At 43.4% G+C, this 24,139-nt stretch overlaps 1 protein-coding gene across 7 annotated transcripts in view; it reads left to right on the top strand.

Moving 5' to 3' along the window:
• The first annotated feature begins 1,256 nt into the window (after nucleotides 1–1,256).
• EYA3 (EYA transcriptional coactivator and phosphatase 3) overlaps nucleotides 1,257–24,139 on the top strand; it is a 271,535-nt gene continuing 248,652 nt past the window's right edge. For all 7 annotated transcript variants that reach the window (XM_030220264.1, XM_030220270.1, XM_030220268.1 and 4 more), the window contains exon 1: nucleotides 1,257–1,385. The gene's annotated coding sequence lies outside the window, so the exon portion shown is untranslated. The remainder of the gene's footprint in view (nucleotides 1,386–24,139) is intronic.

Below are 24,139 nucleotides of genomic sequence, written 5' to 3' on the forward strand. Positions count from 1 at the left end.
AAGAAAGAAGGAACCATGGCCAGCAGTGCAGTCTCTCTTGATTGCTGCTGCTGCTGCCTGCCAGCCAATGACATTACCTTTGACTGATGGTGATGGTGCAGGTGACCTTAAGATTATTTGTGCCGGGCCTGGGGTTTTTTTTGTCTCTCGGCAGCCCTGCAGTGGTACCTTCTCAATAGGTGGTGGTAAGGGCTCAAGCAATAAATGGCCATGCACCAGTATTTTTTATTAGCGCATGGCTGTTTATGACTCTATTGTGGAGGAGTGGCCTAGTGGTTAGGGTGGTGAATTTTGGTCCTGAGGAACAGAGTTCAATTCCCACTTCAGGCACAGGCAGCTCCTTGTGACTCTGGGCAAGTCACTTAACCCTCCTTTGCCCCATGTAAGCTGCATTGAGCCTGCCATGAGTGGGAAAGCACAGGGTACAAATGTAACAAAAAAAAAAATGGAAATTACAGCTGTGGTAAAAAGTGGCCTCAACACGTGGCAATTTCATGCACTCACATTACCACAGGCCACTTTTAACCGCAGCTTAGTAAAAGGACCTCTAAATGTGTCAAGTTAGTCAAATAAAAATATATTTCATTATTTTTTTGTTTTATTTGCCTTTACTACTCTACTTTTAAGTTACCTAACATGGCAATCTCTGTCCCGGCTTTACCCATGTAAAAAAAAGTATATTCTGATAATGCAGAGCATTAATACACAACGTTTGCATAGATTTTGTGTTTGCAATAACAAATAAGAAAAACAAAACTACATCACTTTTCTGAAGCATTGGTTTTCTCCACTGTATGCTCAGAGAAACCAAGTTACCCAGTTCTAGGCTGGACAATAGGACAGCCCTGAATTTTTTCTGACCACTCACCCCGCCCCCCCCCCATCCTGTTGCATTATGGGAGTTGCAGCACTGACTTCAATGGGCAGGATTAAGGCACTACAAATCCCACACTGCTTTGGGATAAGTTCAAAACCAGACCTAGGCAAAAATCTCCAGCCTGGAACTGGGTTAACTTGGCGTCTCTGTATGTTGTGCGCGTAGTTTGATGAATTCTGCTTCTGTCAATAAAAATACATTTTAATATCCCTCCCCCCCCCCCCCCCCGTCAGTTGCTATCGCATTCCTGTCGCCCACCCTGCTTGCCGCCCGTACCGCTGCCTGTGCTCACGTACGTTTGCCATCCGCAATATGGCGTCCGAGCGCCAGCGGCGCCTGGGGAGGGAAGGGAAGGGCATTCATTCTGTGACCTCACAGTTCGGTAGTTACGGTTTCCTCCGCTCGAGACGACATGAGGCGTCTTGCGCATGCGCGATGGTGGCTGGTGCCGGCCAGTCCTTCCTGGACGCGGAGAGCGAGAGAGGAATTAACTGGAAGAGTGGATAAGGTAAGTGAACCAAATTTTTGTACACAAGTTCGTCTCTGAACCATTATGCTAGCGTTCCTGGGAGAGTCGGGCAGAAACTGAAGCCGGACTCCTGTGAGTTGACCTGCCCCTCCCCCCCCAGCACCGTCTCACGAGATTTATTTTGTACGACTAAACGTAATTTCTTTAGAAAATGTAGGTATTATGTTCTGAAAATTTGAGGTTAAAAGAAAGTAAGATGTTTATAATCTAATTTTGTTTGGGTTTCCTATCAAGAGATTTAAACTGTTGGTTGTATCAGTCCCAGAAAAACTAACCCTCCTGTTTACAAAGCTTCGCGGCAATGCCTACGCTGCCCATTCAAAGTGCTGCAAAGTAATTATGTACTCTGTAATGGAATCCTATATTGGAGACAAGTGTTGTTGAGATGCTAGCTTTCTCTTGTTTCTCCAAGATAGAGAAGAGAAAACATTTCTTGAGGGAGTGGGGAAAAGTCAGGAAGAAACACCATGCCAAAGAAAAGCTGAGTTCCTAAACTTATGCTCCTAAATTTGTGCTGTATTTTAAGCCGAACTTAAGGGGCCCTTTGGCTGAGGTGCATTAGGCACTAATGTGCGCTAATGCAAGGGTGGAGGAGTGGCCTAGTGGTTAGGGTGGTGGACTTTGGTCCTGGGGAACTGAGGAACTGAGTTCCATTCCCACTTCAGGCAAAGGCAGCTCCTTGTGACTCTGGGCAAGTCACTTAACCTTCCATTGCCCCATGTAAGCCGCATTGAGCCTGCCATGAGTGGGAAAGCGGGGTACAAATGTAGCAAAACAAAAAAAAAATGTGAAAATGCAGGATGCATTAAAGTGTTCTGTTAGTTTTGCCATCTGTGCACACTAAGCATTTGATATTTTTTTGTTTTGTTTTTGGAGGAGTGTGTCAAGGTGGAAAATGGATGTGGATGCACTACACTCTTCTGTGTTAACTGGTTAGCGTGTCCAGTAATGTTTTTAAATGGCCACGCACTAGTATTAACCGTAGTGCGTAGCCAAAAAAGTATAATAAAAAAAGGCCGAATTTGCAGCTGCGCTAGAAATGGTTTAATGTGAGGGAAAGGCTTATGTACGGATGCGCTAAGCCCATTTCTTAGTGCAGTTTAGTAAGAGGCCCCCCCCTCCCCCAGATTTTTTATCAGAAAATACATAATAAATTAGGAGTTTAAAAGATAGGCCTATATATTTTAGGCCTGCCATCCATTTGCTTAGATTTAAGCCTACTTCATGAGCCTAGTACTGAAAATTAGTGCTAAACTCCTAAGTTATTTCCCCTCATAAATTTGCTCCTGAATTTTGGACTTTAGTTGAATTTGATATAAATTTAGGCACTCAGCCCTAGTATATTTTCAGAAATGTCAGTTTTAGGGACACAAGTCTCAATGTTAAGTGCATAAATGCTTTGAATATCGAGCCCACCATTGTTAGAGAGACTTTGAAGGTAGGGAATGAGCAAGATGAGATTAAGGGCCTGATGGGATTCACTGGTTGTTGAAAGTGCAAATGCATTGTTGGGGCAAAAGGAAGGGATGGAATTAGTCTTTTCATTAGATTTCCAGCTACCCTGGCATACAATAGTACAAGAGGAGTTGTGAATTACAGAAAAAATTGGCAGCTGCCAAAATCAGTGGCTGCTTTTTGAACTTTTGCCTGGAAAATTCTAAATAGGAAATAAAAGTTGCATGGAAAAATTAATGGATAAAAATTCAAGTTAAAACAAAATTTGAATATGAAGATTTTCCTGAGGTTCTTAAGAGATTTGTGATGTATTTTGTCATACTATTTGACAAATACATTTAGGGCTTCTTTTACTTAGCCGCTCTGCAAATAAGGAAGCCCATTCAGTTCCTATGGGCTTCCTCTCATTTACTGTGTGGGAATCGTGCAGCTTAGTAAAAGAAGCCCTTATTGTAGAAAAATGAAAAACCCACTATATTAATTCACTATGCTATACCTTAGTGCGATGCAAGAATCTACTGTAAGTATCTGAAATGAAATACTTGATAAGAGGAGAAAAAATTAATAAACTTGGTTTAAATATTACACTGAAACAAATATAAAGCTTCTATGCTGAAAGAACTGTTTGAAATACTTGTAAATTGTAAATACAATTCATAATAACTTGTAGTTCCCTTGCATTGTTCAAATATAAGGAAAAGTTTGAGACAGAACTGATGTTCATTTTCCTACATTCAACAGACTATACATGATTTGCCTTAATTGTCCGTATGCTGCAACAGAGTTTAACTATCTTCTGCTGAGGTCATTGTTACACCCCCATGTTCACAGTCTGCAGGGTTATTGACATTACATATTGTTCCTATTTAAGAACCAGAATGAATTAGATCTGAATTTATGCTGGAATCCCCTTCTGCTCCCTTAAACACCTACCTACAACTTGTTCAGTCCACAACAGGTTAAGCTGTTCCACAATGCTCACTGATTTGACCACATCTCACCCCTTCTCCATACTGAATGCTGGCTTCCCTTCTCTGCTCAGATCAAATTCAAAATTCCCCTTTTGGTTTATAAATCTAGGTTTCTTTCTGTCCCTTCTTATCTCAATAGGTCCTCATCCTCGTCCCCTTTGCTCTTCTTTGCTGCCTTTGTTCTGCTGACAACAATCTCCTAGCTGTCACTTCACCTACATTTCTACTCATCAATTCCCGTAACTCTGCATTGAAGTGCCTTGGCCCTAAACTCAGGAATGATTTACCGCTTCACATCAGTAATCGGCCATCACTCTTGGCCTTTTAACCAAGCTCTAAAGACTCATCTTTATCTCCTCTTCTGCTGCCAGTTGGTTCCCCCTCCTTACCTTATCTCCTTGTTGTGTGCATTCTTTTGTAAACTACTTAGTTGCCTATGTGCAGGCCTTTGGTGGTATAGCAAATGCATTGAAATAAATAAATGACTTGGGTTACCCTTTGTATTTTTCACTACACAGTACTTATTGAAAATAAGTCTTTATTACTTCCTATTGGAAAACATCCCATACAACTTAAATCAGAGGAGAAAAAGACTTCATATGCTAATTTTCTACAAATTGTTTTGCAACCAATGTGCTACTCCACAAGCTTTTTGTAGTTGAAGGCAACGGACTGACAGCTCCTGAAGAAGCTAAGATTAGTGAAACGGAGTGGCCCTGTTGAGCGATTAAAGCTGGTTCAGTTAAGTTGCTCTTCATTGGAAAAATGTAGCTGCTTTAAAGTTGACTGAATTCTGCATGAGTATTTGAATATGGTTATTAAATCAACTATTTGTTACATTTGTATCCCACATTTTCCCACCTATTTGCAGGCTCAATGTGGCTTACATAGAGGCTCATTTTCAAAGCATTTAGACTTACAAAGTTCCATAGGCTACTATGCAACTTTGTAAGTCTAAGTGCTTTGAAAATACACCTCATAGAGTACTGTAAAGGCATTCCCCAAGTCCAGTAGAGAAACAAATACATGGTGATATTGTGGTCGATTAAGGTTCAGGCACAATGGGGATCGAAGAGAGGAGAGGTTATATAGTGTCCATTACGAGCTTTGGTTTTGCTGTGTTGCAGAGTGTAGGCATTTGTTGGGTCGGTAGGGTATGCCTTTTTGAACATGTTGGTGTTTAGTGATTTCCTGAAGTTTAGATGGTCGTAGGTTGTTTTCACAGCTTTTGGCAGTGAGTTCCATAGTTGTGTGCTTATATAGGAGAAGCTGGATGTGTAGGTTGCTTTGTATTTGAGTCCTTTGCAGTTTGGGTAGTGGAGGTTTAGGTATGTTCGTGATGATCTGGTTGTGTTTCTGGTTGGTAGATCTATGAGGTCATTCATGTAGCCTGGGACTTCGCCATAGATAATTTTGTGGACCAGGGTGCAGATTTTGAAGGTAATACTTTCTTCGATTGGGAGCCAATGCAGTTTTTCTCGGAGAGGTTTGGCACTTTCAAATCGTGTTTTACCAAATATGAGCCTGGCTGCTGTGTTTTGAGCGGTCTGGAGTTTCTTTGTGAGTTGTTCTTTACATCCCGCATAGATTCCGTTGCAATAGTCTGCATGGCTTAGTACCATTGATTGTATTAGGTTACGGAGTATTTCCCTCGGGAAGAAAGATTTTACGTGTTTGTTTCCACATTGAGTGGAACATTTTCTTTGTTGTGGCGTTTACTTGGCTCTCAAGTGTAAGGTTGCGGTCAATTGTAACGCCGAGCATTTTCAGGCTATCTGAGATAGTGAGGGTGTGGTCTGTGGTGTTTATGGTTGTGGGTTTGTACGTATTGTGTTGCGATGAGAGGATGAGGCAGTGTGTTTTGTCAGTGTTCAGTTTCAGTTGAAATGAGTTTGCCTATGAATCCATAGTGTTCAGACCGAGCTTGATTTCATTGGTGATTTCTGTCAGATCATGTCTGAAGGGAATGTATATTGTGACATCGTCTGCGTAGATGAATGTGTTGAGACCTTGATTGGATACGGACTTAGCTAGCGGGATCATCATTATGTTGAAAAGTATTGGTGATAGTGGTGATCCTTGAGGTACTCCACAGTCTGCTTTCCACGGTAGTGATATGTTTGAATTTGATTTCACTTGGTATGTTTGATCCAGCTGAATATATTTCCACCAATCCCGATGTAGTCTAGGAGTCTTAGTATTATATTGTGGTTTACCATGTCGAATTGAAGGAGAAGTATGCTTTTACCTGTGGCTGTTTCCTGCTTGAATTTGGCCAGGAGAGTGACCAGCACAGTTTCGGTACTATGGCAGGGGCGAAATCCTGATTGTGATTCATGTAGTATTGAGAACTTGTCCATGTAATCAGTAAGCTGTTTGGTCACCTTGCTCTCCATCAGTTTGACTGCTAGTGGGATATGTAGAAGAACTATGGATTAAAAAGTTAGATTAAGGAATAGGATTAAGATTAAAATAAAAAGGAAGGAGGAGGTTTTTATGGCCAGTGATGTAGCATGTTGGGTTCAATGAATTTGTATAAAATTAGCATCTGAAGTCTTTTCTTCCTCTGATTTAAGTTGTATGGGACGTTTTCCAAAAGGAAGTCTTAACCAAGACATTTTTAATATTGTGGCATTTTCCAAAGTCTTTTATAGCTATTTTTAAATAAAAATGAAACTTAATCCAGTGAATCATCTTTATGCTACTGGGTGATTTCTTCAGAATCACATGATTTTGAGAATTTGAAATTCAGTGTGTTTATTTGTTAAATAGTTTCCTTTTTCTTTCTTTTTTGTTTTTTTAACTTGCCTTCATTTAAGATGCTGCTATTGATGGGATGCCTGATCATTAGAGCATCTGAATAACCACTGGGTGAGAGTAGCCTTTCTACTATCTGAGAGGAGAAATATTCTTTATTGCTCACCAAATAATGCCTTTGATATTTGCTTCTAAGTGTTTATTTTGCATGTTGCTTGGTAATGTCTGCCATAAAATTTTTAATTACCATAATTGTACTGAGAATAGTAGACAGTTCATTTTCTGTTTATGGTCCAAAAAATTTGCTCCCAGATAAACTCACATCTTAACAAATATCTTTTCTACATAGGAGATCTATAGTGGCAAGAGAATGGAAATGAAGCACTGGAATAACCTGAGTAGAATGACCGTTCATCCCAAAATAGCAGGGGGGGGGGGGGTGACTACATTATGTTTCCAGCAATGTCATTGGGGTGGCTTGTACAGAGCAGCAGTTACAGCTTTAAACAGCAGTGGTACAATTGCACTGGGGTGCCAAGAAAACATGAGGAGCCCAACACTTTGAAGGCTTTTGGATATACTTGGGGCATAAGAGGTTGGGCGGAAGACATGGGTAAGGGGGAAGCTGGTTGTGGCTTGCGTTTTTGAATTTTATGTGCATGTATATCAAAAGATGAGATATTTCAACTAATGTGAATGGGAAATGTTGGCCTTTATCTACCTTTGTTTATATTTCAGCTTTAATACACCACTAATAATTAAGCGGCATACAATAAGGGGTTGGTGGGGGTAGGAATACATAAAGAACCTAGCTTACAATCCAAATTCAATAAAACGGCAAACAGGAAGAGAGCATTAACGCTAAGGAACAAAAGGGGGGGGGGAGAAAGTGTTGAACTCTTATGTTTTGATCTGTGTTTCTCTTTCTCTAATTTAAATGGCTCTCCTTTGTCTTTCTCTCTGAATTGTTTTGTAAACCACTTGGCTATTTATCAAACAAAGGTGGTATATAAAGTTGGATAAGGGAAAGGCTATATATATAAAGTTGAATAAACCATAAAAGCAAGAATAAATATGAGAATGCCTTACAAGGGATACCATTAAATGTAGATACTATTAAAATTTTGACTTATTTAAATTTGTAACGAGGAATGCTTTGGTGAAGTAATAAGGTTTTGAGTAAAGCTTTAAATTTCTTAATTCAAAGTTCAGGGTGAAGCTCTGAAGGGAAGAGAATTCTATAGCATCCGAGCAACAACACTGAAACAGGAAGATTTAGAGTGCAATTAGACTTGTAATTGGACTACTGAGGGCACAGATTGGTATATATGGAGTAAGAAAACCATATAGAAAGAGGGTATGCTGATGTTTGAAGAATTCAATGAGTCAAGAATAAAATCCTAAATGATAGATGGAAAGAAGTCAGGCTCCAATGCTCTCTTATAAGCAAGGGTGTGACACTTTGATACTACTTGGCACCATGAATTAATTTCACTGCACTATTCTGAATAATTTGCAATCTCCTAAACTGGTATTGGGTCAAACATGAAGAAGAGAATTACAATAGTTAATAAAGGATACTATAAAAAAAATTAATTAGTAATCAAAGGTCTTGGTATCAAATATTGAATGAGCAGCATGGAGCTGTCTTGGTGTATGAAAGGACTTCTGGGTTTATCATGGGAATATGATCAGTAAAAGAGACAATATCTAAGACAATTCCAAGAACTTTTCACCAATTCTGTTAGAGCAGTGTTTCCCAAGTCGGTCCTGGAGTACACCCTTGCCTGTTAGGTTTTCAGGATATCCATGATGAGTATGCATGAAAGAAATTTGCATATAATGGAGGCAGTGTATGCAAATCTAGTTCTTGTGTGTTCATTGTGGATATTCTGAATGGCAAGAGGGGTACTCCAGGACTGACTTGGGAAACAGAGGAATTATAAGTCCCATGAATATTAGGTAAGCATGAAAGAAGTATAGAGGTACTGGTATAGGAGAAAAGTACTGCAGCTGTTTTAGAAGTATTCAGCTTCAACCCATTAGTGGAAAGCCGGTTGGCAATTATATTGTAATTCAGGAGAAACTTCAGAAATAGCCTGCACTTTACTTGAAGGAAGAGTAAATAGTAGCTGGATATTATTCTATTGTGAATTAAAAACTGGTTAAAGGATAGAAAACAGAAAGTAGGGTTAAATGGTCAGTATTCTTAATGGAGGAGGGTAGATAGTGGGGTTCCACAGGGGTCTGTGTTGGTCTGCTGTTTTTTTAACATGTTTATAAATGATCTAGATATGGGAATAACTAGTGAGGTAATTAAATTTGCCAATGACGCAAAGTTATTCAAAGTTATTAAATCGCAAGAGGGTTGTGAAAAATTGCAAGATGACCTTGGGAGACTGGGCATCCAAATGGCAGATGATGTTTAATGTGAGCAAGTGCAAAGTGATACATGTGGGAAAGAGGAACCCAAACTATAGCTATGTGATGCGAGGTTCCGCGTTAGGAGTCGCCGATCAGGAAAAGGATCTAGGAGTCATCGTTGATGATATGTTGAAACCCTCTGCTCAGTGTTCTGTGGCAGCAAAGAAAGCAAATAGAATGTTAGGTATTATTAGGAAAGGAATGGAAAATAAAAATGAGAATGTTTTAATGCTTTTGTATCACTCCATGGTGCGACTGCACCTTGAATTCTGGTCACTGCATCTCAAAAAAGATATAGTGGAAGTAGTTAAGGTACAGAGAAGGGTGATGGAAATGATAAAGGGGATGGGATGACGTTCTTAGGCTGAAACAGCTAGGGCTCTTCAGCTTGGAGAAAAGATGACAGGGGAGATATGATAGAGGTCTATAAAATAATGAGTGGAGTGGAACAGGTAGACACGAATCGCTTGTTTACTGTTTCCAAAAATAGAACTAGGAGGCGTGCAATGAAGCTACAAAGTAGTAAATTTAAAATGAATCAGAAAAAATATTTCTTCATTCAATATCGTTGCCAGAATGTGATAAAGGCGGTTAGCTTAGCAGAGTTTAAAAAAGGTTTGGACGGCTTCCTAAAAGAAAAGTCTATAAGCCATTATTAAAATGGTCTTGGGAAAATCCACTGCTTATTTCTGGGATAAGCAGCATAAAATGTACTGTTCTAGGATCTTGCCAGGTACTTGTGACCTGGATTGGCCACTGTTGGAAACAGGATACTGGGCTTGATGGACTTTCGGTCTGTCGCAGTATGGCAACCGGCATTAATTCGAATGGTAATCCTGAGAGATTGACTAGGGTTTCAAGAAAAAAATATTACAGAATAGAGCACAGAACTTGAGCCCTGCTGTATTCCACAAGAGAGAGTAGTTTTGGAAATAGAATTTCTTTATTTAAAAACTTGTATTCCACACGATCCAGTTCTAGGTGGATAACAACGCATGCATTCATAACATATATAAGACCAACCACATGTAATTAAACATACAAATGCCTACTACACATTCTTCACAGAACTTGCACATTCACTTATCTGAACAATTCTACACATTAATTCTATAATAGCGGGAACTGTGTTATCTTGCTTCAATTCTTACACATTCCCGTATGTTTGAATGAGAAGATATGTCTTTAGATCCCTCTTAAACTATCCAATTGACTCAGGAAAAGTCTACTCTACAAGTAGGAGAGGATCTAAGACAGCACTGTTCCTGAGTTATCTAACTCTTCTGTTCAGTGAAATAGTGTACAACATCAAGTGCAGCAGTGAAACCTAGAGAAAGGAGAAGTACTTCTTTACTTTGTCTGTGGCAATATATATAATACTGGCCAAAGCTAAAAGTGTGTTCGGTAGAGAAGTGTTGCCCGAAACCTGTTTGACATGGGTGTAGAGTGTTAATTTTGTTGAGAAAAGGTGCTAATTGATTGCAACAATTTTCTCTGTAATTTTGGAAAGGAAAAGTAGCTGGGCGATAGGATGCTAATTGAGGGAATTAGAGAAATCTGGTCAAGAGCCCTTCCTATTTGGGAAGACAGTAGCGGTTTTCAAGTCAGAAGGGAAAATACTAGCAGAGAAGCCAGTAGTTATATTGGCATGACGGTAGGAATCATTCATTTCTCAAGCAAAGTATGTAGGGAGTCCGTTGGAGCTGTGAAGGAGTTAGATGAGTATTTCATTTATTTTGCTGAATACAAGAGGATACTCCATGAATTGATGACCAAGAAATTGAAAAATTGAAAAAAAAAAATTTTTCCCGGGACACATAATTTGTTTATGGAATCTGGCAAGGATGTGGTCAAGTCAACTAATGTGGGGCCGAAAGAGGTTTGGAGAAGTTAAAGGTAGACTTGGGAGAGCCATTGCTCATCCCTAGAAACAAATTATAAGAAATAGTTCTACCTTTTAGGATGTGTCGGGTACTTGTATATCAAGTATTTTTAGAAAATGGAAATATAGCTAGATCATTTGTACTTGGCACCCACAGAGATGGCCTTTATTCTAAATGTGTGGTTGAGGGTCAGTAGCAAAAAAGCAATATATTTATGTTCAAATAAGTATCTTATGAATAATTAATGTAATACATAAAAACCTTCATTGTGATGGTATTTACTGTTATTTTTGTATATGTGGCATTGTGTGCCTTTTTTTTTTTTTGGCCTTCTTTATGGAGCTAAATGACATACTTTTTCCAATACTTTCGAGTCTGTGAATTCTTTTTGGACTTACTATTTGCATTTTTTCCGATTTGCTGACTTTATTTCCTTGACAACCATCTTTTGGTGGTCGAGTGTTACTTTGCATTAATGAAGAGAGGCCTTACTCATTTGTGCATAACTGGATAATAACAGAATTTAAATTCTGTAATATAAACTTTACCCCACACTTTCCTTTTTTCTTTTCTTGAATGAACCTCCTGCACCTCCACCAAAAAACCAACCAAAAAAAACCCGAAAACCAGTCATGATCTTCAGTTACATATTACATTTTGAAAGAATGGTACTGCAGGCACTGTAGGAAAGCAAAGGACTTTGGGACTTGTTTACTAAAATGTGGAGTGTAAATATGCAGTAGTGTGGACCCACACTAACGACTGCCACATGCTAAAACCAGCAAGTGAGGTAAAAATCTTGAACTAGCTGCTTTAGTATGGATAGGTACAGGATCCAGGCAAGTCATGAGAGCTGATAGAACATGGCTGGCACTGACAGTTGGTGCACAGGACATTTCTGTCAGGGCTACTAATTAGCATGGCTGCAGTTAAATCCACTTTGAGAGGCGGCATTGTGCTACTGCACTACCAGTAGTCTAGTATCCCAAAATGGTAAAAAAATAAAAATATGTACAACACCCTTACAGCTCCAAAACATCCAGCTCCCTTTCCACCATACCCACTTGTCTTTACTTACCCTAGCTATCCCTAGTAGTATAGTATGAGGAGGTAGGAATGGTCCCCCTTCTGCTTTTGCTCCTTCTGGCACACGGGTTGAAAACGTTACATCTAACAAATGTACCTGTGTTATCTGCTAATGCATGTAATGCAAATGCAGGGCAGATGCTTGGCACATCCCCTGTGCTTTAGTAAACTTATCCCCTGTGCTTTAGTAAACTTGCCCTTTTGTGTTTTTTTTTTTTAATGTTTTTGCATATTTTGTTTCTTAATTTTATGAAATGTTTATTGAAAACCCACAAAATACAAAGCAAGTAACAGTGCTTACAAGAAAGTATGTGGTACAAGAACAGGACCAATCCCAAAAAACCCATGCAAGCACTCAAGCAAAAACCCATAGGACACACCGCATTGTTTCTTCATGGTGATCCCTGGAAAAACTTAAACGTTAACCCCACACGCCACCTCTCCAACCTCCCAGTGCTCTAGTTCATCAATTTAGCAAAAAACTAGGTGCTCTATGAGGAAGTCTGTCCCAAACTGGAGACCACATGATGAAATGTCCATGCCCTTGGGGACCCCTTCTTGACATCCAAGCGTTCCCATCGCATCAAGTGAAAAAATTCATTACACCATTCCATCAGGGAAGGTAGAAGTGGCTATCTTCAGTTCTGATGAATACACTTTCATGCTCGTGGAAAGCATTTACGTAAAAGAGCATTGGCGTGTCTATTGGTACTCATTTGGATAAAGTTAGAAAAAAATAACCCATCAGCTCGCAGTACAATATGTTTACCCAAAACAGCTGACAAGTAAGATGCAACTCTCCTTTAAAACGGCAGGATCCGTGCACAGGACCAAAACATATGGGTCAAATGAACAGGATTTACCCCACACCAGGGCAAACAGCTGAGGCTGATATCCGTACACATGGGCCCGTTGTGGCAAAATAAATGTATGCATCAGAAATTTATACTGCTGTTCCAGGAAAAGAGATGAACAAGTTGCTTTCTTGATGTTTTTCTTGAGAAGACGCAACATGTCCCCAGTGACATGCTCTGTGTCCGCAAGCTCTCTATTCTAGTCATTGGCGAGCAATTCAAAGTCCCATGGGGAGTCTGTAGTCCGTGAACTGACTTGATAACAAGAAAGACAGGCCCTGGTCTCTTTAGAAAGAGTACATGTTTCCTCAATCAAATCTGCTGCATCCTCAGCCAAAAGAGGCAAAGTACCCACATTATGAGAAACCTGCATGTAAGGGAACCAGTCAGTGGCACATACAAGACCCTCCCCCTGTAAATCTGCAAAGGGTTTAATACATCCCTCCAAGGTAACCAGATCCTTCACAAACCGTAAGCATGTAGACCAACATATGTGCAAGTAAGATTTAGAGGAATCAAGATCCAAGTCCCTATTGCCTGCCAGAGGCAATAATACAGCCGAGTGTGGTGACCACTGAGCGCACTTACAAATCCAGTTCTATGCTTGTGACATAGATTTCAGTATTGGATGGTGTCAAGATGAAAGGAGCTGATAAGGTCTCTGGGTATGTAAATGGTACAACAAATACACTGAAGCCACAAGGTGAGACTCCAAAGCACAAGGCATAAAAAGCTGCACGTCTTTAATACAGTCTACCAGGTGATGCATCAAACGGGCCATTTTGTGCTTGGAAAGATATGGACAGGCCAGACCACAACAGCCCAGAGGTCTGGACAGTTATGACAAAGTGGTCCATTGTTTCGTATTATTCCAAAGAAATGTACGCAGTGCAATCTGAAATTGTGCAATATCTCTGTTAGCCAAGAACATGGAAAAAGTCTGTAAGACATAAAGCCGCTTTGCGAATAACACCATCTTGTACAATGCAATACACTCTTGCATGCTCAAAGGTAATGTAGTGCATAAAGTGAGAACATCCATTGATTTATGCATCAGAGCGGTAACCTTTGCCTTATAAGTGTCACTCACACAAACTTTGAAGTAGACCCCAAAGTATTTCAGCTGATGTACTTCTTAATAGAAGTTCCTGACCAATCTGAGTAATCATACCCACCGAAAGGCATTGCCTCCGACTTATCAAAATTCAATAGAAAGCCAGAGGCATCTCCATGTTGGCAGACCAAATGCAACATCTGTTTCATGGAACAGTATGGCTGAGATAAAATTAAAAGTAGATCAGCAGCAAAAGCCATACATTTAATGGATTCTCTCCCCACCCAGAGACTCTGGACTTCTGCATCCTCTGTCAGCTTAATTAGCAAAGGTTCTACTGCTAGAATAAACAGTAAGGGCGATAGGGGACACCCCTGCCTCATCCCTCTACCCAAGGGGAAAAAGAAAGAAACTCATTGATCCTAACAGCTGATGCAGGATTATAGTATAACAGTTTAAGCATCTCAGAAAAGGGACTCTTCCCCCCTCCCCCCACACACACAATCCATACTTCTCCAGAAGCTGAAACAAGGCCAGTGGACACAATCAAAAGCCTTTTGAGCACCTAAGCTTACTATTAACACAGGGATCCCTGGCGTAGCACAATGACCCATTGCTGCCAAGGCTCGTTGTACGTTCCAAGCAGCCTGCCTATTGGACGAACCCCCACCTGATCCATGTGTACCACTCCTGGGAGAAACTGTGCCAGATGTGAAGCTAGAATCTTAGCAAAAATTTTTCATTCAAAATTTGTTAGTGAAATTGGGTGATAAGATTCTAATAAGGTGTGATTTTTACCAGGTTTAGACAACACAACAATTACAGAATGAAGGCCTTCTGCTCTAGTACTTGGTGGAAGTAAGCATCCAAGGGCAGCGAGACCTGATCTTGCAAGAGTTTATAAAACTCGGTCATAAAGCCATCGGGTCCTGGAGCCTTGGACAGGGAGACGTGTTTAATGGCAGTCAAGATATCATACACTGAAATAGGCTCTCCCAAGGACTGAACTACCTCCTCCCCAAATTGGGAAAACTCAATTTGGGTGCTAAAATGTTTGAATATATTTGCTAAACACAGTTAAAATAGGCTGGTTGTCTATGACGGTCTCTCCCTCACACACTAAACCTTTACAAAATCTTGGGCCATGCCTGGGTTGGACCAAATGAGCCAACAGATTACTTGTACAGTTACCATAGCTATACAGCTTATGGCAGTAATACAGGAAAGATCTTGTTGCTTTCTTATGGATTTTTGTATTCAGAGCCACCCTGGCAGCCTGCAGGATATCTCAAGCTTCTTTCATCCTTGTCCAGAGCCACTGAGCTTTACAGGCCTCAATTTGATGTTCCAAATATAACAGTTCCCTAGCAGCCTCTGTCCGAGCTGCATAGGCTATTGTTTTCCATTGCAAGACCGTTTTAGCAGTTTCTCAAAACAACACTGCATCACTCGGTGCCCAGCATTACATAGTAACATAGTAGATGACGGCAGAAAAAGACCTGCGTGGTCCATCCAGTCTGCCCAACAAGATAAACTCACATGTGCTACTTTTTGTGTATACCTTACCTTGATTTGTACCTGTCCTTTTCCGGGCACTGACCGTATAAGTCTGCCCAGCACTATCCCCGCCTCCCAACCACCGGTTCTGGCACAGACCGTATAAGTCTGCCCAGCACTTTCCCCGCCTCCAAACCACCAGTCCCACCTCCCACCATTGGCTCTGGCACAGACCGTATAAGTCTGCCCAGCACCATCTCTGTCTCCCGCCACCGGCTTTGCCACCCAATCTTGTCTAAGCTCCTTAGGATCCATTCAATCTGAGCAGAATTCCTTTGTTTATCCCACGCATGTTTGAATTCCGTTACCGTTTTCGTTTCCACCACCTCCCGTGGGAGGGCATTCCAAGCATCCACTACTCTCTCCGTGAAAAAATACTTCCTGACATTTTGTTGTTTCCACTTATCCATCAAAATTCCTTAAAATGTGGATCTCTATAAAAAATAAGGTGTAAGTGCCAGCTGAGAACCCCCCCCCCCCCCCCCACACACACCTGAAAACTGTGCCAATCTGCACTTATTGCATGGTCAGAAATGGTGGAGTGTCCTATATTGCACAGAGACACCCGATAAAACCACCTTGATGGTGCAAACACATAATCGATACGTGACATAGTAGGGTGAGCTCTGGCCACGTGAGTGAAATCCTTATCCAGTGGATGAAATACCCGCCAAGTGTCCACAAGGTCTAATACCCTGCAAAAGCACTGCAGTCCATGAGCAGACCTAGAGTCCCCCGGGGGGACCCAACCCAGTCCATCTGAGGATCCATAACAGTGTTAAAGTCTCCCAAAACCACCACCGCCTTATGCAATTAGGGACTGCAGACTTTAACCAATTTCTGAAAAAAGATAGGGTCAAAAACATTTGGTGCATATACATTGAGCAACACCAGTTCAGTGCCCTGAATATGCAAGCAGGTAAAATACGATATCCTTTTCCACATGTTGCATTGTATAAGGGAGATGCTTGTTAAGCAAAATAGCCACCCCAACACTATGTATAGTACCCACAGCAAAAAGGACCTCCCCCACCCACATCCTATGTAATTTAAGATGCTCTAATTCAGAGAGATGGGTCTCCTGGAGACAGGCTTTATGCAGCTTTTGGGGGTTTTTATTAACTCCTATAAAAGTTTGGCTCACTTAATGGGGGAATTAATACCAACTCCCCCCTCATTATCTCCTCAGACCCTTGCTGAATTCTTTCACAACAAGGTTCAAAAGATAAACCTTGCTTTCTCTACCTCACCAGCTCTCCCTCCACTAGTCCGTTCCCCTCTCTCTCCTTCCCCTCATTCCCTTTTCTCCTTTCCTGAAGTTACTATTGAGGAAACTACACTTCTCCTTTCTTCCTCAAAATGTACCAGCTGTTCCTCTGATCCCATTCCTACCCACCTTCTTAATGCCATCTCTCCTACTCTTATTCCTTTTATCTGTCACATTCTCAGCCTCTCACTTTCCACTGCGACTGTCCCTGCTGCCTTTAAACATGCTGTGGTCACACCTCTCCTTAAGAAGCCTTCACTTGACCCTACTTGTCCCTCTAATTACAGACCCATCTCCCTCCTTCCTTTTCTCTCCAAATTACTTGAGCGTGCTGTTCACCGCTGCTGCCTTGATTTTCTCTCCTCACATGCTATTCTTGACCCACTACAATCTGGTTTTCGCCCTCTCCACTCAACCGAAACTGCGCTTACTAAAGTCTCCAATGACCTATTACTGGCTAAATCCAGAGGTCAATATTCCATCCTCATTCTTCTTGATCTTTCCGCTGCTTTTGACACTGTCGATCACAGCCTACTTCTCGATACCCTGTCCTCACTTGGATTCCAGGGCTCTGTCCTTTCCTGGTTCTCTTCCTACCTCTCCCTCCGCACCTTTAGTGTTCACTCTGGTGGATCTTCTTCTACCTCTATCCCTCTGCCTGTCGGCGTACCTCAGGGTTCTGTTCTTGGTCCCCTCCTCTTTTCTATCTACCCTTCTTCCCTTGGTTCATTAATCTCATCCCATGGCTTTTCCTACCACCTCTATGCTGATGACTCCCAAATCTACCTTTCTACCCCTGATATCTCACCTTGTATCCAAACCAAAATTTCAGTGTGCTTGTCTGACATTGCTGCCTGGATGTCTCAACGCCACCTGAAATTAAATATGACCAAAACCGAGCTTCTCATTTTCCCCCCCAAACCCACCTCCCTGCTCCCCCCGTTTTCTATTTCTGTTGATGGCTCTCTCATTCTCCCTGTCTCCTCAGCTCGAAACCTTGGGGTCATCTTTGACTCTTCTCTCTCCTTCTCTGCTCATATCCAGCAGACCGCCAAGACCTGTCGTTTCTTTCTTTACAACATCCGTAAAATCCGCCCCTTTCTTTCCGAGCACTCTACCAAAACCCTCATCCACACCCTTGTCACCTCTCGTTTGGACTACTGCAATCTGCTTCTTGCTGGCCTCCCACTTAGTCACCTCTCCCCTCTCCAGTCGGTTCAAAACTCTGCTGCCCGTCTCATCTTCCGCCAGGGTCGCTTTACTCATACTACCCCTCTCCTCAAGACCCTTCACTGGCTCCCTATCCGTTTTCGCATCCTGTTCAAACTTCTTCTACTAACCTATAAATGTATTCACTCTGCTGCTCCCCAATATCTCTCCACACTCGTCCTTCCCTACACCCCTTCCCGTGCACTCCGCTCCATGGATAAATCCTTATCTGTTCCCTTCTCCACTACTGCCAACTCCAGACTTCACGCCTTCTGTCTCGCTGCACCCTACGCCTGGAATAAACTTCCTGAGTCCCTACGTCTTGCCCCATCCTTGGCTACCTTTAAATCTAGACTGAAAGCCCACCTCTAACATTGCTTTTGACTCGTAACCACTTGTACCCTCCTCTCTTCCTTCCCGATCACATTAATTGATTTGATTTGCTTACTTTATTTATTTTTTGTCTATTAGATTGTAAGCTCTTTGAGCAGGGACTGTCTTCTATGTTTGTGCAGCGCTGCGTATGCCTTGTAGCGCTATAGAAATGCTAAATAGTAGTAGTAGTAGTAGCTACATTCCAGGAACCAATATTCAAAGAGGTCATTCCCAACTCAAACAATGGATGCTAAACCACCAGCATATCTCACTAAAAAAAATGGAGGCTCAGATGCCCAGTCCTCATCCAGCCTTCCAGACAAAGCACGAACTGCCCTTAAAACAGGATCCCCAAACCAAACTGAGCTTTACAGGCCTAAATTTGATGTTCCAAATATAACAATTCCCTAGCAGCCTGTTTCCGTTTACGAGCTGCATAGGCTATTGTTTTCCCTCGCAAGACCGTTTTAGCAGTTTCTCAAAACAACACTGCATCAAAAAGTAACCTCCCCACCTTAACCCCTGTAATCCTCTCTGTCACGTCACATATAATACCCACCCCCTCCTGAAAAACCCAAACCCGATGTCTCTGACCTCCCCATTCTTGACCAGTTCCCTATGACATGCCTCACTCCTGCATCACAACAACCCCCCTCCCCCGGAATGCTCACCAATGGTAGCTTTCCAAACAGCTCTCCGAGAAGAGAGTTCAGTTTCCACCTATACCACCCAACAAACAGCATTCCAATTGAACAGTATGTGCACAATATAAAATATTGCATGACTTTCTTACCAACCAAAATAAAGCAGAAACCGAACGATCCAACATCCCCCTTACAGGCAATTGTAGTGTCCACAATATTCAGAGGACACAACCCGGTCCCAACAACTTCCTGCCTAGGCTGGGGTCAACTTTGTACTCCAAAGATATTCCCCTGCAGTCACTTGGGAGAATCTAGTTGGGCCAAAATGTTGATGCATCCTCCAATTTTTCAAACAGTTTTATTTGACCCTTGTGATTTCATCTGGAGTTTCACAGGATAAAGCCGTTCAAACAGTGCCGCACACAGCACAAACACCCAGTCCTGCATCTGCACAGTGACTGAATAATCCTGAAAAAAAATATTTTTTAAATTTGGTATGCCAACTGCTTGTGAGCCTGGATAGCGCGCATAACTGCACGCTTGTGGGCAAAATTAAATACCTGACAGATGACTAGCCTGGGGTGACCTCCCTGAGGCCTCTGTTGTCTCATCTGATGGGCCCTCTCCACGTGGAATGAACTGGCCTGGTCTCCCAGCTGCAGCTTCCTCGGCAACCAAGTTTCCAAAAAGTCATGGAGCTCCCCCTTCAGTATGGACTCAGGGAGCCCAATTAGGCCTAAGTTATGGCACAGGCTAAGTCATCTAAATTTTGTTCCAGTGCCAGAATATTTTTTTTGCAGGGGTGCCTGAGTATGTTCCATGCCTCGAGTGCGAACCTCCAGAGAGCCTAGTACGCTGCTGATGTTCTGTCGGCTCCAATTCAACAGTACTGATGTGATCACGGGCCTACTCCGCCCTGTCATAGATCCTCTGGAGCTTTCTGTCAAGGGCTGTTTCTACAGCTGCCATGACCTCCGTTACTATCTCGGTAGTCTACTTGGAACTGGACTGGAATCGGTTGCATCTTGGATGCCATACCAGGTATGTCCCGGTTTTTCTTTGGTGTGTTTGGCATTTTGCTACCTCGGTCCACTGGTCTCCTATTTCAGCCTGTCATGCACAGTTGGTTAGGAAACCTCAGCATACAAAATTATTTTGACAAGAGAGACTGTTTCAGCAGACTTTTAGCAGGTTTCGGGAGGGTTTGTTGGAGCTCAGCTAGGTTGCTGCCCCGAAGCATCGCGTCACGTGAATCCATGTTTTTGTGTATTTAATACAAACTTCTCATGTTGCCGACCCATAATAGGGTAGCTGTTTTTCCACTGGATCCCAAAACGACTCTTTTGAACCCTCCTTCTCCTAGTCAGGTTTTCAGGTTAATTAAAAGGCATATTTTCAAAGCACTTAGTCTTCCAAAGTTCCATAGGTTTCTATGGAACTTTGGAAGGCTAAGTGCTTTGAAAATAATGCCTTTAAAATACTTATGCATGAGAAAAATTGGCATACACAGTATTGAATTTCCAGTGTATGAATCTAATACAGCAAAAGATGTACGAAAGCTGCTGTTACTCAATGTCAGCTCAACCGTTCTGCATAAATGGGTTGTTATCCTTTTGTACCAGCAGATGGAGGTAGAAAAAAGACTGAATTCTACTAGTGACATCTCCGCTATAAGTTTTAGTGTCCCCTGGATGTTTCCAGCATTTTTCTCTACCTTTAGCAGGCGGTTGCTGCTCGGTGTCCCTGACTCCTTGGCCTAGCTCCCCACTTTGCTGGTTACAGCCATGCAGCATGGTTGAGCCTAAGGGCCGCTCCTAGGCTTCCAGATTTGTTCTGTGCCTAGTCGAGCACAGAGTTCGGCTCTGCAGCCCCCAGTTTGCACTTGATAGTACTACTGGGTGTGGCTTTGGGCCTGGACCTCTGGGATCTTGCCCGGGGGTGAGGGTCCTTATCCCCCTTTCCTGGCACCCCTGTGGGGTGGACCCCCGGACTCCTCTGCAAACCCAGGTTCCTGCTGCATTTTTTCTTTTGGAGCCTGTCATCTCTTTCCTGTGTTAAGGAATAGAACTGATTTGCTGCTGCTGCTACTGCTGCAGCAGCAGCAGCTTTAGTGCTCCGTTAAACAAACAAACAAAAAAAAACACCACAGAGCTCAACTAGGGAAGTTTCTCTTACTCAGGAGTGAGGGATTTCTCTAGTTTGCACCCCAGGAGAGCTTGGGGAGTATCCGGGGCTGCCTGGATTTCAGATTGAGGGAATCCTCCAAAGCTAGGCAGCCCCCCACCCCCGTGCCTGCCACACGGTCAGGGAATGCCAGCAAGCAAGCAATGCAGGTCCTGAAAAGGCCAGCAGCTTAATACAGCTTCCAGTTCTGTTTGTCCCAATTGCCATGGGCCATAGCGCAGTTGAGTTTGACTCTGCTTTTCCTCCTTCTGAGACATCAGGACACACTTTACAGGTTTCTCCTGCTGCTGTTTTAATATAACAGGAACCTGTTCCCTTTACCTCTGGGGTTGGGGAGGTTGGGGGCTCTTGTCCCCTACCCCCTTTGGGCCCATCTGCCAGGGAGGACCCTAGGTGGCCCAAGTAGTTTTTGGCTCCAGAGCTTGGCGCAGATGGTCAAACAGGTCCTGTTGGTGGGCGGTGGGGACCACACGAGGGGGGACACTCGGGGGCCAAATGGCACAGGGCGAAAGGCATGCTTCTGGAGGTGCCAATACCTTTAGGAACAGTTGTGGGTGGTTAGGTGTCCTGTCCCGTCTGGATTCTGATGTAGAGGATCTCCCGCCCCCTGGAGCCAGAGGAGAAACAATTGCACATTGTCTGGCTCGTTCAGAAAGATGAGTAATCATGAGGTTACTGCTTCTCTTGCCATGGGACAGACCTCTGATGCAGATCCAGTGGAAGGAGGACCCCTTGCTTGTGGTGCCCAGGAATCCCCTCCAGCATTTTCCCTTATACAGGGCTCTCTTAGTCGTCATGATGGTGGAGTGGGAAGTTCTGGAATGCCCTCTTTGAGGCACCAGAGTTCTGCATCACCTATATAATCGCTCTGGAGGAGTGGCAAAGTATTGATCATTGTCCAAGGCTGATACTCTTGTTACAGCGGTCACAAAGTTGATTGCAGTCCCCATTCAGGGGGGTGCTGCCCTCAAGGAGTACCATGATAAGAAGGTAAAGCAGCATGTTCACTTAGCTGCTTGGATACCTCTACAGGAAACGCAATCGGCGGAGTTTATGTTGCCTGGGCCATGCTGCGGTAGCTGCAGCAGCTCCCATAGTCCCTGGAGGTGATTTGCTTGGAGTGTTGACGCAACCTTGTTGGTGGACGTACTTTACAATCTGGTCCGCCTTGCTTCCAACTTGGTTTCCAGTGCCACGTCAGTGGGGGAGTGGATACTGGTGGCTGAGGATTCATAACTAGGCGGATGATTCATCCTCCAAGAAGTTGTTGAGCCAGTTGCCTTTTAGGGGGTGCTTGCTTTTCGGTGAGAACCTTGAGAAGTTGGTGAAGGATATTGGGGAGATGCATCCTCTCACACTCCCTATTCTTTGCCAGAAGAGGTTGCAGTGTCATGTAGCTGATAAGGGGCAGGTCGTTTTCAATCCATGCGGTGCTTCCCAGCTCAAGGAGAGGGGGAGTTGGTGCAGGCCCTTCAAGCAGAGCTCCTTTTGTGGTCCTTGCAAGTCCAGTGCTCCTCTAGGGGTGCGTCGGCTACTCAGCCCACCCAATGAGGGTGCATCGGGTCCCTCTCTTGTCCTGGTGGGAGGGCAGGCTGTCCAACTCTTTTGGGATGAGTGGGCCTGCATCACCTCAGATCAGTGGGTCCTGGAGGTGATAGAGGGGGAATGCTCCATGGAGATTCTCTGTCCAGTTCTCGAAACCTTCATGGCTTCCCCCTGCGGCTCCGCCCTAAAGCAGCAAGCGGTCAGTCTCACTCTTCAACGCTTTTACGCTCTTGGGGCGGTGGAGCTTGTGCTACTGGCAGAGCACGGTCACAGCCAGTATTCTATCCATTTTGTGGCCCCAAAGAAAGGGGGCACCTTCTAGCCCTTCTATACCTCAAAGGGAAAATGCCTGCAGGTTCAGCACTTTCTCATGGAGACTCTACTCTATCACAGCTGTTCGGCCAAGGCAGTCTTTAATTTCCTTGGACCTCATGGAAGCCTACCTGCATGTCCCCATGTGGATTTCTATAGGAGGTATTTGCACTTCTGTGTGCAGGAGTAGCATTTCCCTTTTGGCCTAGCTATCGCACCACACACCTTCTCAGGTGCTGGAGTACTTGGTAGTACAGTTTGACACAGTCTAGGGGACTGTGTTGCTCCTGGAATAGTGGACACAAACGGCAGTTGTGTGAGTTTCAGATGCCTACAGTTTGGGACTTCTTGCAGCTTCTGGGCTCCATGGTGGCAATGATGGAGGTTGTCCTTTGGGCAAGGGCCCAGATGCATTCTCTGCAGTGGTGCCTTTTGATGCGGTGTCTCCTGGCAGGTCAGGACTTTAACTGACCTCTTGCTGTCACATCCAAGGCAAGGCCCATCTGTTGAAAGGATTTTCTCTGGATTCCACTCAGTGGGTTTTGTCTGGGTTATATAGCTCAGGGCCTTTGGTTGAGCCAAAGGCAGATTGGACCATCAACCACCTGAAAACCCGGATGGTATGCCTGGTGTTGCTGGAATCTTGGCCGCCGTTGGAGAGCAAGGCGGTCAGAATGATGTGGCAGTGACTGGAGGCGGTGAGTCTCTCACTCTGGGTGGAGACCCATCTTTTGTCCTTTTCAGCGGTTCACTGTGTGGGCGAGGACTTTCTCAGTCGCTCTCCCCTAGATGCAGAGGAGTGTAAGCTGGGTCAACAGGCCTATCAACTGAATGTGGACTGCTGGGGGCCCCCAACTATTTGACTTGATGACGACATGGGTCAACACAAAGGCAGATCCCTTCTTCAGTTGGCAGAGGGATCTGGCCTCCCAGGGGTTCAATACCCTGGTTCAACCATGGCCAGAGGCAGAACCCCTTTATATTTTCCTTCCATGGTCACCTTATAGGGTGCCTTTTATTCAGGACTGCGAGTTTTCCGTATCAGGTCTTGCTGGTGGCTTCTGATTGGCCCTGCAGACCTCCAGCGTCTTCTCGTCGAGGACCTGCTTCCTCTGCCAACGGGTCGGGGCTGTCATCTGGCAGGGACTGATAGAAA

This window comes from Microcaecilia unicolor, chromosome 11, assembly GCF_901765095.1.
Source record: "Microcaecilia unicolor chromosome 11, aMicUni1.1, whole genome shotgun sequence".
Classification (NCBI taxonomy): domain Eukaryota; kingdom Metazoa; phylum Chordata; class Amphibia; order Gymnophiona; family Siphonopidae; genus Microcaecilia; species Microcaecilia unicolor.